The sequence below is a fragment of the Ipomoea nil genome, unplaced genomic scaffold, assembly GCF_001879475.1.
Source record: "Ipomoea nil cultivar Tokyo-kokei standard unplaced genomic scaffold, Asagao_1.1 scaffold1971, whole genome shotgun sequence".
Taxonomy (NCBI): Eukaryota; Viridiplantae; Streptophyta; class Magnoliopsida; order Solanales; family Convolvulaceae; genus Ipomoea; species Ipomoea nil.
In genome coordinates, this window is record NW_017618399.1 from 1,376,891 (window position 1) to 1,381,884 (window position 4,994).

Below are 4,994 nucleotides of genomic sequence, written 5' to 3' on the forward strand. Positions count from 1 at the left end.
ACCCACTCCAACGCGTTAAAATACAAGGTACACCTAAATCTCAATCCTTACTTGCCTCCTGACTTGATCAATCCCCACCCTACACTTATAGGAAAACAAGCATAACCTATTTTCTCTAATTTAAAGATCAAACTGCATCATATCTAAGAACGAGGGGAGTGACCTGTGTCTAAGCTTCGGGGACGAAGCTTCTTGTAAGGGGGGGAGGGTGTAACACCCCGTCTTACGGCCTCCAAATTCGGGTTAAGCATGGAATAAATTCCGTTAATATATAGTTAAAAAGGATTTAATTGGACTATAATTCCCATTAATTAATTAGTGTGGTCCACAATGGATCATGGACCCTTATCCTTAATCAAGTCTTTAATCCTGCTAGGAATATAGAATATGGGCCTTTACTATTCAGATTCTAGTTAGGACTCCTGAATCTATATATAGGGAATTAGAAAGCATTTAGAAACCCTGCCATGATTAATTTACCATGCGAGACATTCCCCGAGGAAACCTAGCAAAGGAATTCCCCACCACCGAACCTAGGAAGATCAATTGGAAGAGGATCTTAGAGAAGAACCTTAGTAGCCAAGGATATTGATTAGGGCTAAGAGGTAAACCATGTCTTAAAAAACCTATTTTCCTTGCTATTGTTTATTGGTTGGCTCCAATTGAATGATTAATTGTGTGATTTTGTATGTATATCTTGTTAGAGCTTGTCTTTAGGTTTATATGGTGAATTATTGCTAAACCGAGTCAAAAGTTATGCCTTCGCACAATTTTTAACCATAAAAAAATTAAATAAATAAATCGCCCGGTTCAGCCGGCTAGGAGGTTTAGGCAGCCGCCTAGACCGCCTAGCTGCCCGGTCGCGGAGGAGGCCCATTCCGGCCTTCTCGCGGCGGCCGGGCGGCGCGTATGCGCGATTTTTGCAACACTGATTAATAGGTTAAATGCGTTGATAATATACACACGTTTTGTTAATAGATTTTGTATTGTGTCGTCGACATGATATGACACGAAACATGTTTAAACCTGCTAAAACTATTAATATATTTATTGAAAAAAACAAAAAATTGAAGTTAAGTTATATATATATATATATATATATATATATATATATATATATAAAGAAATAAAAACTACAATTCAATCCATCAAACAAACTAAAAAGAGTATTCAATTTATAACATTCATAAAATGATGAAATAACGTAAAAAAAAAAAAAACATAATTAAAGAAGTCCATAGTAGTTTTTATTATAAAATTGAACACAATAAAAATTTATATTTCAGATTGTTGAACATCAATAACTGATGAAGAATCTTGGCCTATAATGTAGCAAATTCATCCTGGGTCATTTTCATTATATCTTTTGTAATCTCATCCATGACAATGGTTCTTACCTAAATGACAATGGTTCTTAGCAGGTTATAAACATGTTTTTGTAAACGGGTTCGTGTAAATGAGCTAACATGATAATATTAACAGGTTAAACATGTTCTTAATAGGTTAACGGGTTGACCCGTTAAGACACGAAACATAACGGGTCAACTCGTTAACAACACGGGACACGTTAAAGCTAAACACTAACCTATTATTTTCGTGCCGTGTTAACGGGTCGTGTCCATAATTGTCAGATCTACTTACAAGGTAACTTTTTAATAGTTAGAGGTGAGCTTTCCTATCATATATATATATATATATATATATATATATATATATATATATATATATATATAGTAGAGTTCCAATAGACTAGATTAGATGGGAACTGATTGATTTAAACAACAAATTGAACCATTATATTGGTTTTATTCGATCATTCATTTTTCTTTACGCAATAAATTTTTTACACTTGGCAGGAGTTATACTTCATGAAAATACATATAAAAAATGCCCCTCTATAATATGACAATTATCAATGTCACTACTGAATTATGAGTGGTGTAAATGTTACCCCTCAATTATCAAAATGGTGCACATATAGCCCCTCCTGTAATGGATATGTGGTTCCCCGTTAGTGTACGACACCGTTAAGTCGGAGTAAATATGTAATTTAATTGTTTTTTCCCTCCCTCGATCCGAAGTACCGGCGCTGGACAGCAGTGGGGAACCACAGGTCCGTTACGGGAGGGGCTATATGTGCACCATTTTGATAATTGAGGGGCAACATTTACACCACTCATAATTCAGGGGTGACATTGATAATTGGCATATTATAGAGGGACATTTTTTACAATTTTCCCTAAGTCTATTGTGAGATGTGGGCAAATTAAAATGTTTGCATTATTGTATCATAAGGTCAAATAAGTTGTAATTGTAAGTGTACAAATGATACACATTAAAATCCTTTTATGTTAACTAATTTAATTGTCAAAATAATTAGGAGTTGTGTTAAATTATATTATGGACCGTGGACCGTCTCCGTGTAAGGTTTCTACAAGGTAAGTTTATTTGATTATGGCGTGGACTAATCATATTGAAGAAGTTAAATAAGTCTTTAAAGACTTTTTCAAGGCTGTAAAATATGCATGGCGTGAGGTGTTAAAATGAGATGTGGTTGGTATTGATTGGAAATCTAAATGAAAGGTTGTGAATGAATGCTTGCGTGAGATAAGGAATAATTGTGGAAAGTTGGTAGCTTTGGAATGCTACTTAAGGAATTAGTTTCTTCATGCAGAACGGACGAATAATGAGAGGAGAAGGCATTCTTTTATTACATCTATATTAAAGAATATTATATTATCATCAGGCTAATTTCCCTTGAAGTGATCATTCGGCATGCACGTACCTCTCCGGCAACGGATGTTGGGAAGATTATGTATTCAACCCTCTTTGTAATTTTGGTGAACATCTAGTGGATTGGGCTGACGTGAGTTGCCCCGCAGACGTAGGAGAAGTGTTCCGAACTGCGTGATCAATATCTGGTTCCTGGTGTTTGTTTTTCTTACTTTAATTTATGTTTTCGTTTATTCGTAAATCAACATAATTAAGGGTACGTTAATATCTTAATTAAAAGTAAGTAGAATTCCAGGTGTTAACTTGCATTCAAGACCCACGTAACAATTTCAGTAATGAAGAGTAACTACTAATGTTTTGTGGTCTAAAATTAGGATTTTAATGATATATTTTATGTTTTTGTTGAAAATAAGGTTTCTATGAAACTGGAGAAAACATTGGTAGGATTAAAGACTAAATTGGAAGAAGGGTATTCATGGACTTTACTCCGTCAGTTAGATCATCAGCACGGTGTGTACCTAGATGAAGATTATCAAAGAACAATTTGTCACTCCAAGCTCGCTGTTGCCTGGAGATTAATGGAGGATTCTTTCGGACAAATCTTTGATAGCTACACAAAAATTAACGTTATCAAAAACGTCATTTACAACTGTGGGTATGTACTAGCTAGACACTATAGAAATTTCTATAACATCATGAATCTAAAGTTAGAAACTAAATTTCATTTTTGAATTTTGACATTATATTGACATATATACAGTGATAGACACCTTCTGTTTCATCATTTAAACTTTTGCAGTTCAAATTTCAATAGAATTGACTTCAAAGGCGGCTTCTACACCGCTGTCTTGGAAACAAATGGGGAAATAGTTTGTGTTGCAGCTCTAAGGTAATAATCATCAAACATATATGGTATATATTTGTTATATATGTGCCAATTTGGTTCCATAGTATATCGCATATGCTCTTCTTTGGTTTAAGGGAATGCGAAGTTTCTTTACACAATGCGAAATTCTTATCATATAAATGAGAATCTCATTCCCCCGCCTCCCCTTCAATTCTTTAGGAGTGTTTGCATCAAACTATGTTATACCACATAATTCAAATATTGAAGCTTCTATGTATATAATGTTGTTTTAATTTACAGGATATATCCATGACAAAATGATTGCTGAAATGCCTTTCATTGCTTCCCATTTTGCTCATAGATGTAAAGGGATGTGTAGAAAGCTTATGATTGCTATTGAATCTGTAAGTTATTTAATTTATCTTTAAAATTATATTTTTATAGTAATATACTTTTAATTTCCTTTCCTCTTAAATTAAGTCGTCATACACGCATATTGCACGTGCTCCCATATGACCAAACTAACACCTTTATTCCTCTATATTAATGTTTTTTTTAAAAAAAATAATAATTTGATTTGCCAACATATATGACATGCTTAATGGTGATATATTTATTTTGCAGGTGCTTTGCTACTTCAATATAGAGAAACTAATCATTCCATATGCATCAGAAAAGACAGAAAGTTGGAAGAAAAAGTATGGATTTAGTGTATTGGATGATGAAACAATGAAACATCTAATAAACTACAATGCATTGATGTTCCATGACGCTGTTAGACTGCAAAAGATCGTCCTTCCTTGCAACAAATGACCGAATTAAACATTACGCTACTACTGCTGCTTTGATGCCGGTTTCACGGCTGCAGCGGCTAAGGCAGCGTATGGGGGGAGTTTATTTGACCGGCATGGGGTGTCTGTGGCAGCAACGTAACTAACGGACCATTGGATTGTGTTTATAATTCTCTTCTGGCACGATAAGGAAGCACTTTCCTGGATCAAAGCGTGAGGTTTGGAGGTGATGGTACGGATGGTTTCTGATTGTCTTAATTTAGTTCGTGGTAGCTTTAAAAGGTGATCGTATTGATAAAACTTATGTTGGCTCTGTTATTCATTATTGTCTTTCTTTACATAGTTCTTTTGTTTCTTTAGAGTTTTATCATATTAGTCATTTTGTGAATCCGGTTGCCCATGCTTTGGCAAAGGTAGTTAGTGATCAGTATTCATGGTTGCAGTATGCGCTAGGCGCTAGTCGGGCGCCCGGACAATACCTAGGCGGAATCTAGGCGGCGCGCGCCAAAAAAATAATAAGAGATTTTTCAGTTTGACAATTTTAATGAGGCTGTTGTTACAGAAATTATGAATCTACAGTATAGAAATTATGAATCTACAGTACAGAAATTATGCATCTACAA

At 34.7% G+C, this 4,994-nt stretch overlaps 1 long non-coding RNA gene across 1 annotated transcript; it reads left to right on the forward strand.

Moving 5' to 3' along the window:
- The first annotated feature begins 2,708 nt into the window (after nucleotides 1–2,708).
- Nucleotides 2,709–4,759, forward strand: LOC109147067. Its single transcript, XR_002048546.1, has 5 exons — nucleotides 2,709–2,928; nucleotides 3,147–3,388; nucleotides 3,533–3,622; nucleotides 3,881–3,984; nucleotides 4,205–4,759. It is a non-coding gene; the product is annotated as an uncharacterized LOC109147067 (long non-coding RNA).
- Nucleotides 4,760–4,994: the final 235 nt, after the last annotated feature.